The sequence below is a fragment of the Triturus cristatus genome, chromosome 4_2 (assembly GCF_964204655.1).
Source record: "Triturus cristatus chromosome 4_2, aTriCri1.1, whole genome shotgun sequence".
NCBI classification, from domain to species: domain Eukaryota; kingdom Metazoa; phylum Chordata; class Amphibia; order Caudata; family Salamandridae; genus Triturus; species Triturus cristatus.
Genome location: NC_140586.1, coordinates 104070168 through 104084422, shown reverse-complemented (window position 1 = coordinate 104084422; position 14255 = coordinate 104070168). Strand labels below are relative to the sequence as shown.

Genomic DNA, 14255 nt, shown 5'->3' with positions numbered 1-14255 from the left:
GATAAGTTTAGTTCAGGCTCAGCATCACTGCTTTCTACCATAAGGCTGGCTACCTCTTCCACACTCATCTGCTTGGGCATGGGTTGGTGGGTTGGGCCCACTGATGTGGAGGTGCTGCCCCCAGCTTGCCCCCTGACACCGCTGCTGCAGGCCTCATTTTTGGTGAACCAAAAAAGGTTTTGGGAGGCACACCAGACTTAAGTGACACTTCCTTCTTCTTCTGTTCCTTCTTCTCCATGGCAACTTTCTTGGTACCGGAGCACCTGCTACCTGCTTTCTTTGGGGGCATCTTCAACAGATGTCAAAACAGCACTCAGTTGCACAAGTTGCAGAGATGCCTGGTCAGGTTACTGACACGTCACGTTGTGTACACTACAGCAGCAGGACGTCGGTCTGGCACCACAACAGTGGATGATGATGACACACCTCTGTCTTTTGTGCACCTAAAAGCAAAAAAGCCAGAAGAACATCAGTCAAAAGATCCATAATATAATATATAATTTATTAGTGTCTCGTGGGTGGTCATCACAATTATTAAATTTCATGCAGTCAGTGAACAACATCAACAGTATAGCCAGCCATTAAGAGACTGACAAGGCCAGGGATCCTGTTGTATTTGTACTGTGTAGTGTACACTTAGGAAGAAGAATAGCAAGGAAAAAAAACCCGCCGTGATGATTGCTGAGTTGTACCCCTGGGCCTACTGTACGACTAGGCCACAAGTTTGGACGCCTATGGCAAAGGCACAATGCATGCCTTCCTAAAATGGCCGCCACACACATGCCCAGCCCACCCACCACAATAACACACAAAAAGTGATTGGAAAGGACAGGAAGAGGAAGTTGTAGTGTCTGTGGAACTTAATCCCTCTCATAAAAATGTTTTCCAGACAAATAACAGCTTCTCCCTGCTCCAAACCTACAGCTCAATGACAGCCTGAGGAGTTTTTTGTGCAGAAATGCACAAAAAAGCGTTTTCGAGAAGGGTCTATGTTGCTCGCGAGATATTGTTTGCCAGATTGCAAAAGCTGCGTGTTCGGGATCGCGAACTGTACAAAAAGGCTTTCTCGCGTGCGCGAACACGCATATTGCGAGCGCAAAAATGACGAAAACTGTAAGTCCGCGTTGTCGCACTGTGCAGAGTTACCGAAAGTTCGCGAGCTGAATCCCTTGCCTTAAATGCAGGCCAAAATAGCCCAATTTGTTTAGCACACACCCAAAAAATGCTATTGCACCCCAAACACACCTTTTGCAACAAAATCCAAAGCCATCCATGGAGTAAAGGAAAATCACCAGACAACACCAACTGTACATTTAAAATCACGCACCACAGCTTGGAGGCTGACTACCTCTGGGCCTAGTGGAAGACTACTAGGCCACAAGCTTGGAACCGGATGGCAAAAGCAAGCACACTGCTTGGATGGCTTCACAAAATGGCCGCCACACACCCACAACAACCACAAGAAATGGGAGACAGTCAATGGACGCCTATGGCAAAGGCACAATGCATGCCTTCCTAAAATGGCCGCCACACACATGCTCAGCCCCCCCACCACAATAACACACAAAAAGTGATTGGAAAGGACAGGAAGAGGAAGTTGTAGTGTCTGTGGAACTTAATCCCTCTCATAAAAATGTTTTCCAGACAAATAACAGCTTCTCCCTGCTCCAAACCTACAGCTCAATGACAGCCTGAGGAGTTTTTTGTGCAGAAATGCACAAAAAAGCGTTTTCGAGAAGGGTCTATGTTGCTCGCGAGATATTGTTTGCCAGATTGCAAAAGCTGCGTGTTCGGGATCGCGAACTGTACAAAAAGGCTTTCTCGCGTGCGCGAACACGCATATTGCGAGCGCAAAAATGACGAAAACTGTAAGTCCGCGTTGTCGCGCTGTGCAGAGTTACCGAAAGTTCGCGAGCTGAATCCCTTGCCTTAAATGCAGGCCAAAATAGCCCAATTTGTTTAGCACACACCCAAAAAATGCTATTGCACCCCAAATACACCTTTTGCAACAAAATCCAAAGCCATCCATGGAGTAAAGGAAAATCACCAGACAACACCAACTGTACATTTAAAATCACGCACCACAGCTTGGAGGCTGACTACCTCTGGGCCTAGTGGAAGACTACTAGGCCACAAGCTTGGAACCGGATGGCAAAAGGAAGCACACTGCTTGGATGGCTTCACAAAATGGCCGCCACACACCCACAACAACCACAAGAAATGGGAGACAGTCAATGGACGCCTATGGCAAAGGCACAATGCATGCCTTCCTAAAATGGCCGTTCGCGAGCTGAATCCCTTGCCTTACATGCAGGCCAAAATAGCCCAATTTGTTTAGCACACACCCAAAAAATGCTATTGCACCCCAAACACACCTTTTGCAACAAAATCCAAAGCCATCCATGGAGTAAAGGAAAATCACCAGACAACACCAACTGTACATTTAAAATCACGCACCACAGCTTGGAGGCTGACTACCTCTGGGCCTAGTGGAAGACTACTAGGCCACAAGCTTGGAACCGGATGGCAAAAGCAAGCACACTGCTTGGATGGCTTCACAAAATGGCCGCCACACACCCACAACAACCACAAGAAATGGGAGACAGTCAATGGACGCCTATGGCAAAGGCACAATGCATGCCTTCCTAAAATGGCCGCCACACACATGCTCAGCCCCCCCACCACAATAACACACAAAAAGTGATTGGAAAGGACAGGAAGAGGAAGTTGTAGTGTCTGTGGAACTTAATCCCTCTCATAAAAATGTTTTCCAGACAAATAACAGCTTCTCCCTGCTCCAAACCTACAGCTCAATGACAGCCTGAGGAGTTTTTTGTGCAGAAATGCACAAAAAAGCGTTTTCGAGAAGGGTCTATGTTGCTCGCGAGATATTGTTTGCCAGATTGCAAAAGCTGCGTGTTCGGGATCGCGAACTGTACAAAAAGGCTTTCTCGCGTGCGCGAACACGCATATTGCGAGCGCAAAAATGACGAAAACTGTAAGTCCGCGTTGTCGCGCTGTGCAGAGTTACCGAAAGTTCGCGAGCTGAATCCCTTGCCTTAAATGCAGGCCAAAATAGCCCAATTTGTTTACCACACACCCAAAAAATGCTATTGCACCCCAAATACACCTTTTGCAACAAAATCCAAAGCCATCCATGGAGTAAAGGAAAATCACCAGACAACACCAACTGTACATTTAAAATCACGCACCACAGCTTGGAGGCTGACTACCTCTGGGCCTAGTGGAAGACTACTAGGCCACAAGCTTGGAACCGGATGGCAAAAGGAAGCACACTGCTTGGATGGCTTCACAAAATGGCCGCCACACACCCACAACAACCACAAGAAATGGGAGACAGTCAATGGACGCCTATGGCAAAGGCACAATGCATGCCTTCCTAAAATGGCCGTTCGCGAGCTGAATCCCTTGCCTTACATGCAGGCCAAAATAGCCCAATTTGTTTAGCACACACCCAAAAAATACTATTGCACCCCAAACACACCTTTTGCAACAAAATCCAAAGCCATCCATGGAGTAAAGGAAAATCACCAGACAACACCAACTGTACATTTAAAATCACGCACCACAGCTTGGAGGCTGACTACCTCTGGGCCTAGTGGAAGACTACTAGGCCACAAGCTTGGAACCGGATGGCAAAAGCAAGCACACTGCTTGGATGGCTTCACAAAATGGCCGCCACACACCCACAACAACCACAAGAAATGGGAGACAGTCAATGGACGCCTATGGCAAAGGCACAATGCATGCCTTCCTAAAATGGCCGCCACACACATGCTCAGCCCCCCCACCACAATAACACACAAAAAGTGATTGGAAAGGACAGGAAGAGGAAGTTGTAGTGTCTGTGGAACTTAATCCCTCTCATAAAAATGTTTTCCAGACAAATAACAGCTTCTCCCTGCTCCAAACCTACAGCTCAATGACAGCCTGAGGAGTTTTTTGTGCAGAAATGCACAAAAAAGCGTTTTCGAGAAGGGTCTATGTTGCTCGCGAGATATTGTTTGCCAGATTGCAAAAGCTGCGTGTTCGGGATCGCGAACTGTACAAAAAGGATTTCTCGCGTGCGCGAACACGCATATTGCGAGCGCAAAAATGACGAAAACTGTAAGTCCGCGTTGTCGCGCTGTGCAGAGTTACCGAAAGTTCGCGAGCTGAATCCCTTGCCTTAAATGCAGGCCAAAATAGCCCAATTTGTTTAGCACACACCCAAAAAATGCTATTGCACCCCAAACACACCTTTTGCAACAAAATCCAAAGCCATCCATGGAGTAAAGGAAAATCACCAGACAACACCAACTGTACGTTTAAAATCACGCACCACAGCTTGGAGGCTGACTACCTCTGGGCCTAGTGGAAGACTACTAGGCCACAAGCACACACATCCAACAAAGGTAAATCACACACACACACCAACAGTGAAATATCCACAGCCACGTTTAGCATTTCAATCCTATGCCATCCATGCCCTACATGATGTAGAAATTCTACAGACACCACAAAACATGGACCCATGGGTACCCTACTGGCTGAAATTGCAGAGAAAAACAACTAGGCCCATATTGAAAGTAGTACAGGCCACCCACCACAACATTAATTTTTAAAAACAATAAAAATCCCAGAAAAATGTAGGTACAAACAAGCCCCAATGAAACAAACACACCAATCCTCCAACTTACTTGTCGTAAATTAAATCTCAAATCAAAAATTCCTCAAATAAATCCAAAAAAATGGTGTGATGCAGCAGACAGACACAAAAAGTGATCCTTCCAGCTCCAAATCCAAATGAAAGTGAACAACACATGCACAAAGCACGTGGGAGGAGCCTGCTGGACAGGAACAGGAAGTTGTAGTGTCAGGGGCACTTCCTTCCTCTTGAAAAAAAAGTGTTAAAAAAATTAAAGGACTCTTTCTTACACAAAGACTACAGCAAGATCACAATCTGAGGAGTTTTCTGAGCAAAATGATCATTTTAGAGAAGGTTTTATGAAGCTCGCGAGATATTCTTTGCCAGATTGCAGTTTTTCCATGTTCGGGATCGCGATCTTACCAAAACAGCCGCCGGAAGTCAGTTCGCGCGCACCAATGACGTGTTCGGGGGCGCACACTCTCGCGGGCTTGGGCAGCCATAGTACAAATCTCGTGGCGCTCGCAAACAGACAGAAAAGCAAGTTGGCGATCGCAGAATCAAGGTAAGACATTACCGCGCGCGCGAGAATGAATATTGAGCGCGCGAGGAAGCAAATTTACTACGCTACGCGCTAGATTGCGTAGCAATCTGCAACTTCGCGCTCTACGCGAAGCGCGAAGTTACCAAAACTTCGCAAGCTCCGCGAACGGAGCGTAGTTCAACGCCCAGGCTTAGTAAAAACTCCAAAACCCTGAAGTTGCTCAGAACACACCTATTCCTAATCATACATGCAAGCAGTTAGAGAGTGATTTCCACTATCACTTACACAAACACACGCCCTTTTCAACAGGGAAGCGGTACAAAAGGGGGTGGTGATGGACGGAGCATCAGAACCAATCAAACACTCACACCCAGTCAACAGATCTGGGTTTGATCCATCACCGTTCTTTAGCCCACTCTGCCACCCCAGTTCAGACATGGCCATATGCAAATCAGTCTGACCCTGTGCCTCATGGGAACAGTCCAGCCCGAACTGCCAAGCCATGTCTTCCCTGGACCGAAAACAAGCTTCCTAGGACCGGTTTCTGGCATTTCAGCCATCTTCAGCCAGGCTTGCTTGAATCCAGTGGCAAAGTGAGCAAGGGACTCACGTCTGAGCATACCCTGCCAACTTATGGTGAACAAAGCGGTACAAAAGGGGGTGGTGATGGACGGAGCATCAGAACCAATCAAACACTCACACCCAGTCAACAGATCTGGGTTTGATCCATCACCGTTCTTTAGCCCACTCTGCCACCCCAGTTCAGACATGGCCATATGCAAATCAGTCTGACCCTGTGCCTCATGGGAACAGTCCAGCCCGAACTGCCAAGCCATGTCTTCCCTGGACCGGAAACAAGCTTCCTAGGACCGGTTTCTGGCATTTCAGCCGTCTTCAGCCAGGCTTGCTTGAATCCAGTGGCAAAGTGAGCAAGGGACTCATGTCTGAGCATACCCTGCCAACTTATGGCGAACAAAGCGGTACAAAAGGGGGTGGTGATGGACGGAGCATCAGAACCAATCAAACACTCACACCCAGTCAACAGATCTGGGTTTGATCCATCAACGTTCTTTAGCCCACTCTGCCACCCCAGTTCAGACATGGCCATATGCAAATCAGTCTGACCCTGTGCCTCATGGGAACAGTCCAGCCCGAACTGCCAAGCCATGTCTTCCCTGGACCGGAAACAAGCTTCCTAGGACCGGTTTCTGTCATTTCAGCCGTCTTCAGCCAGGCTTGCTTGAATCCAGTGGCAAAGTGAGCAAGGGACTCACGTCTGAGCATACCCTGCCAACTTATGGCGAACAATGAGGCACAGGGTCAGACTGATTTGCATATGGCCATGTCTGAACTGGGGTGGCAGAGTGGGCTAAAGAACGGTGATGGATCAAACCCAGATCTGTTGACTGGGTGTGAGTGTTGGATTGGTTCTGATGCTCCGTCCATCACCACCCCTTTTGTACCGCTTTGTTCGCCATAAGTTGGCAGGGTATGCTCAGACGTGAGTCCCTTGCTCACTTTGCCACTGGATTCAAGCAAGCCTGGCTGAAGACGGCTGAAATGCCAGAAACCGGTCCTAGGAAGCTTGTCTCCGGTCCAGGGAAGGCATGGCTTGGCAGTTCGGGCTGGACTGTTCCCATGAGGCACAGGGTCAGACTGATTTGCATATGGCCATGTCTGAACTGGGGTGGCAGAGTGGGCTAAAGAACGGTGATGGATCAAACCCAGATCTGTTGACTGGGTGTGAGTGTTTGATTGGTTCTGATGCTCCGTCCATCACCACCCCTTTTGTACTGCTTTTCAACAGGGAAAGCATACTTGCCTGATGTAGACATACGAAGATATGCAGGGAAGGGGACATTATAAAAACCCTCCTAAAGAATTATTAGGGAACCTCAAGGGACTTAGCACATTCAAACTCAAGCACACTTTGGGGCTCTGGTACCCTCCTTTATACCTCACCTTGTCCCTTGACAGGCCCAATGGGTCACTGTGAGGTCAAAAAAGAAGTGTTGTTTGTTAGTCATTGCAGTGCACCTTCAACAGCACAGCTCCTCTGGTCCCCTTGGCAGCCTTTTGTACCTCACCTCTAACTTTCCCTGTTTCTGCTCCAGGGTAGCATGACCTTGACGTACGACCCCACGACAGCCTTGCAGAATGGGTGGGTTCCCTTCCCACCACAACTTGCTGCATGTGCCCATTTGTGTGTTCTATTGGTGCTTCTGATCCTACATTCTCTGGAATCTGTCTGTAGAAATCCCTTTTTCTGCCACCCAGCAGCAGACAGAATGGTGCCCTGAGTTGCGGAAAACAAACCCAGTAGGAGTTAGAGTGCAATTTTACAAAGCAGTGAGAGACATTCTGTATTCAAATGATATTATTGGGTCAAATGAGTTATATTGTAAAATCACTGCGTGGTAAAGTGAGACCTGTTGTCAAATAAGTGGCATTTTGAGGACAAGTGATTCATGTCTGATCTCTCCACAACTGAGCCAGTCACTTTCTCTTTCTGTTGGGTGTAGACTGTCCGTCCTTAATGCTGATACCTTCCTGAATTAAATTCTCCATTTTCGATCATTTTCCTCAACCAGGATAAATTAGGCATTTATCAATGTTACGGTTTATCAATAAATAGAGCATACCATGCAGCCTGAGATGCCCCTTGACGTTTAATGAAACAAACCCAGTGAATATCTGAAGACCTACAGGAGGAGGAGACATCGGTCAGTCCTGCACTGATCGCAGCGCAGTCTTTCGCACTTGTGGTCTTGCGCTTTTTACCACCTGGTGAGATCTATACATATGGTAAGATAGGCCTTAGCTGACGCTCAGAAACAAACCAGCAGAAGATATTCCGTGATCAGGATGTGCTCTGCTGGTGGGATTCACAACATTAAGGAGGGCGAATGGTAGTTCAAGCGTTAAGGGCGACCTTCGCAATATTTCATAGCTGGGAAGTGGTTTTAAGACCACATCCAAAGCCTTTACCACAGATTATTTCAATATTCGGTTCAAATAAAGCACCTGTAGTACCAGTTTTCATTATGAATCTACAATTCCAGCAGACCAAAGTCTGAACAACTTAGATGCTATGAAATCTGAACCATGTCTAATTGTGTTTGGCCAGGCAGAGCCCAGCAGAACCATCATAAGGTCAGGATTAGTAAGGTGGACAGTAGAATGTTTCACGCAGTTACGTCAATTATCAGTGAAAGACGTTGAGAGGGGACTAGAGGCAGAGTTTTGGCTTTTCTAGGAAAAAATGTGTTTATTATTTGGTTTACTCAAATAGCTGCCACATGACTTTGTGCCAAAACAATTAGATAAATAGCACAATTTGGAACAAAGTAAGCAAGTAAGATAAACTTTAGAAACAGACAGGTGGGCTTGATGAAAGGACAAACTCTTAAAACAAGACTTTTGTTAAACCAGCCTGAAGGAGCTCGATGCATACTTTCACAATACATTATTGTTTCGACTCAAAATCCAAACAAGAGGGAAAGGGTGCAAGAACTGCCTTTCTGAAGCAGATAGTAGTTGGTAATATATGCCACTCATATGAATCTGTAATAGATTCACATTGCACAGATACACAAGTTCCTTACTTGTGTTACTATTTCTGCTTCTTCATATCCTGTATTGAGTCACATGCAATCGTCCGCTTCACCCAGAGGATGAAGGGATTACCAAACCTAAACAATAATCAAATAAAGATTTGGTATAAAAGGAATTTTGAAATTGTGCAGAGATGGGGGGTATTGTGGGTTTATGTTCACCTCCATAGCAGCATCACATTACCGCCACCCTGAGTGGACATCTGAATGTTTACTTATTATTCCAGATCTGACCATGAGAAGACAATACACTGAATGTGAATCTATATATGAGTCTATGCTTCAAAAATATATATATGCTATCAATGTACATGACTACACTTGTGATTTAAAAAAAAATAAGTTATTAGAGTGTGAATATCTCTTTTTCAGGTTCTATGGATCCCCGTACAACCTCACCCCAAACCGTATAATTGCACAGACAGCACTCTCACCCTACCTTCCTTCCCCGGTGTCTTCCTACCAGGTAAGGGATCCCCTCTGCTTGGCCAGTGAATTGTCCAGGGAGCCCCTCCACCACGTGGGCAAACCCTCAACCACAGACAGGCTGTGCACCAAGGTAATCAGAGGTCATGTAATTAGCGAGCATGGGTTGCACAAAAAACACAAACATAACATAATATAACAAGCAACAGCAATTCGCCAGACCTCAGAGGTTTGACAAACCGTAAAGAAGCTGTGCTCTAACCGTAATGACAAATACATCACTGGTAAGACATGCTCTGTCTTGACTTCACCATCATAACTGAGCAACAGTTGTTACTTTCCATTGGCTGTTTTACTGTTTCTGATTTGCCTCCATGAGGTTCAACTTATGCAGATACCTGCAAAAGTCCTCTGTAGTTATTTGGAATGATGTGGTCATGATTTTTGCATGAGTGCAATAAGTCGGTCAGACCATGATTTGAGGAACTGTACTGAGCAAAGTGCCCAGGGGCATCTAGGGGGCTGTTTTCCACCATTTCATGCAGTACCGTGCTTCGTTCAATACTATGTTCTATTTTTCAGTCTCGCCTACAGCTCTGTTATTGTCTAGAGGATGTCAAGAGGGTTTTGATACATTTTAACTGTATGTTTTACTTTGTGCAATCTGTCAGTGGTGTGCATCTGGTCCGCTCACCTTTCCTTGGTTTGTCAAGATTGGAGACGTGCTCTTTCCAGTCATTCCCAGTGAATTCTTGCTTCTGTGGACACTCTTCTGGTCAGTGCTTAATTTGTAAAAGAGTGGAAGGGGCCCAAAGTTTTGTTCAGAGGCCCGCAGCTGGCGCTACTGAAGGTCGGGGTGCGGAATACCAAGGCTGTGCAGTCTTGATTCCACCTTATGTTTTTCATCCATCACCGGACACTCCCTGCCACTTTATCTCAATCGTGCATGTTCTTTTTCATCTCTGCCTTTTAGGTCTCGCTGAGCCCAGCGCATGCGCTGGCTCTGAGTGACATTTTGTATGTCAGTTTTCAAAGTGCTGCTGGCTGGCCTAGCGCTTGCGTTCACGCGACCGTGCACACATGAACCGCTAGCCTTCAGCAGCACTTTGAAAACTCGTGCGTCATCGCGATCAGTTTCGCTTTCAGAACGATCGCGATTGCGATGACGCACGCTTTCAATGCTTGTTTCTCTCGTGGGTGCTATCTGTGTGTGTATGTGTCTCGCTGTCGTGGGATGTCCATGTGTTTGTGTTTGCCTTCGCTTGGAAAACGGGCGCCTCTCTTGCCCCTGTCGATGTTTACATCTCGGTCTTCATCTGCTTCTCTCGTTTCTCTGTTTGCGATGATTATCCTTCCTGTTTCTTTCTTACAGACATTAAGGTCGCTCATCCCCACCTTTGCACCCCGTCTCCCGCTATCTCAGTCAGCAGGCTCTAACTGGCATTGGTTGAAACTCGGGTAGTTAACATTTATTTTTATATAAGTTTGTAAACCGAAAAGTCCATTATTACGGGTTGTGGATTTGGTTTGCAAACACTTGAAAATGATGTCTTCTGATTGATTTACATTACATGTACGATACTGCATTGCCTATACATAGTAATATAATTGTTCATATATTTTTTTCTATGTATGCTGATCCTGAATGATCCCCTTTAAAATGGTGGCTGTGATGCATATTTTCTTCTTTCTTTGTCTTTTTCCTTTTGAAGACGGTTCCTCCTTCCTCTATGATGTTTATTATTCGTAGCTATCATTGGCTCCCTTGTTTATATGTGCATGCACGGACACCACACGCAGTTGTCTAGTCTTTTCTAGAGGGGTGTGGTCTTGTGGTATTTAAACCGAAAAAGGACCAATGCTCCGGTTGACCATACTGTTCTATACTGACCCTATATGCGTTCACAATGGCTGAACACGAGTATGTGCAGTTACAAGATCGGCGGAACACTTTATTTTTATTTGTTTGCATGTGTGTGCCATTACTTTGACGAGTTCTGTGGTGAGACTGGGCACCTGTTGTCAGTCTCATGTGAGCCTGGAGTTGCCGGGTTTAAGTTGTGCTTTACTTAAACTTGTGCGTGACGTAATTGTGACGCTCTTTGTGGGTGCATACGACAACTTGTTTGTGCTTATTTGAGTCCCAGATAACATGACTTGGTTCCTACTGAATTCTGCATAGCGGATTTCAATTTCATCATAACCTACGTTGCGCTATACACTAATGGCTGGATCCGCTTACATTCAGAAATATGCCACTCAAGAGGCGGGTACCTTTCAGAAATACTGTTTAGCTTTTCCTTTCTAGATCTGACATGTCCGGTCTGGATTAGGAGGCGATGCACATTATGTGGTTAATGGGTTGTGCGCATTGCAGGGGTATAGAAATTGCTCTACCCCTTGTCAACATTATAATGACATGAAGTTTCGATATAACTCTGTTAAGGTGTGATCACTGCTCCAATTTGAGTGTGGCAACACCTTTTTGTTTAGGTGCGATCGCTGCTCTTAATTGAACGTGACAACTCACATGCAACGGGCAGAGGATGCGTGATGGGAGCTATTTTGTTATGAGTACACATTCGTGTTACTATTACAATTTATGTTGTTTAGGAACACTTGTAATTAATTCGGTTTGAGATGGGGGAGTATCTCATGTTTGTTTTTGTTTTCACTTGTGTCATTGTTTTTCTTTGAGCCTGGATGATTGAAGTACTCATTCTGACAAACCTAACACAATTTTTGAGATTATCACTTCCATTATCATTACAATTCGAAATTCTTTCCTTGAACACTGTACTATAATTTTATATGCACAAGAGTAATCAGTAATCATTTTTTTCTCAATATGGTACACATTATGATCACGTGTGAAGATGGTGGACTTCTCAGGTCATTGGTTGACACAGTTAATTCACTGATTTTCTGCTACTGCACTTCTTGTTGGTTTGTTTGGTTTTTCGGCTCATCCACATATTCCCTTTTAAATTTATTTTCTAAGCTTTGGTTTTGATTTTCAGAGACAATACATTTCTGGTTATGACCCTTGTCAACATTATAATGACATGAAGTTTCCATATAACTCTGTTAAAAGGTGAAGCGTCTGATGTCAGGAAGCTTGTTCAAGGCAAATACAGAGCACTTTAAAATACAACAATCCTAGAGAAGGAAAGTGATTGACTAAGTGATTGCAGATTGTTGCATGAAGGGTAAGAGCAAATTTTCCTTCCAAAGCAAAGAAGGAAAAAGAGTATGGATGATATATAGAGCAAAAGCAACATTTTAATTGTGCTAGAAGTAGTGAAAAATAACTTGATAGGGAGTTGTAATATTGAAAAGGAGATTAAGAATTATACCAGACTATTGTCTTTGAATAGGAGACGGATCACATGATTTAGAAGAATCCTGGGCATGTTAAGGAATTCATGATCAAGTATCTATCCCTTCACCATATTTGTAATATTTCTGTGTTATAAAATATAATTTTTGAGTAGGATTTATTTGTGAAATCTGTAGCGCACAAGCTCACTGTAATTTTGGAATTTGCTTCTGTAAAGACAAATGGAGGGTTATGTGGTGGGATTGGACTAGGTTTGTTGGACTTTGGAAATAGAGTGTTTTGATGGGTTCGGCTGACAGTATTACATTGGCGACAGTTGTTACTTTCTCGATGAGTTGTGGGACTCCTTTGTAAGGGCTTAAACTTTTTCAAGAGTAAAGGTTACTCCAACCTAGCTCCATCAAATTGTCTTATCTACCTTCCTAACATTTGTTGTAAATGCAATTAATCCTTGAAACAGCTGTGACACCAATGAATTGAAACAGACATTGAGGAGGGCCTTTTTAGCCTATTATTGAGTGAAAGAATTTAACATGTAGCTTGTCTTTTTGTGCAATTCACAGTGTCACCATTTTTCATTGTACAGGAACCCATACTTTGAAACATGCTGTTCAGTACTTTGATGGATGTTGCCACTATGCTGGTGATATGCCCTCTTAATTTAGCACAACAGATACAGAATTCCCTGCAGTGTTGGCTTATCACACAGAGGACTTTTCCTATCTGGAGTCAAATTGTATAATGGGTACTCTTGAAATGATGAATGTCAAATTGAGTGATAAGACAAAGAAAGATGGAGTGGTGTAGCAGTTAATGGGTGATACTGCCTAGGAAAGAATCACATGCTGGCATTGCTTTATAACAACAGCTTTCAAACTTGAACACAGATCTTAGCTGAGGCCAAAGTCAATATCTCTATAGCGGGGTGCCAATACCGATGCTGACGTTGTTGGCTCAGGTTTAAGAGTCATTGGCCTTTGCCCTTCACAATTTATGCTAGAACTTTGGGACAGTTCTTCATGTGAGGTTTCTCTGGGTTTGTCAAGGAAACTCCAATTAGTACATATGTTGGCTGCCTGAATACCCTTTCTGTACAAGTTTATTGCTGCTATCCTCAGTAGATGTGGAATTAGGTACATTTTGCATGCAGGTATGAGGGTTGATATGTGGTAAAGTGGCTACTAGATACTTTCTCAACTATGTAAGCTTACATTGTCACTTTCACCAAACTGTGTAAGCCCTCTCCCTTTGCCTTTCTCTCTCAGAATTAAAATAGCATAGATTCAGATCAATCTTACTAAGTTAGTCTTGTAGAAATGGGCATTTACCTATGACCCGGTTAATTATTTCAGTAGGAACAATATTAACATCATACTTATCTAAGAGGGCAAAGTTATATATTTTGTTTATATACAGTGGCACAGAAATCCAGCTGGTGGTAATTCTTCCATTAGTACGTAAGGGATGTAAAAACAAGCATTGGCATAGCCAATAGGTCTCGCCTTTGGGACCTTATAAGTGTTTAGTGTCCAGCACAATATCCTTGGTGCAACAACATCAAGTGTTGCATGGCTAAACACTTATAGGGTCCCAAAGGCGAGACCTATTGGCTATGCCAATGCTTGTTTCCCTTTGTCTCTGTTTTTCCTCCATCCTTTTGCTCCTTAATTTGCCAATTTGTGT

General features: G+C 44.5%; 1 pseudogene; it reads left to right on the top strand.

The window, feature by feature from the left end:
- The window catches only part of LOC146833105 (RNA-binding motif, single-stranded-interacting protein 2-like), a 153348-nt pseudogene that overhangs the window by 104212 nt on the left and 34881 nt on the right, over positions 1–14255 (top strand).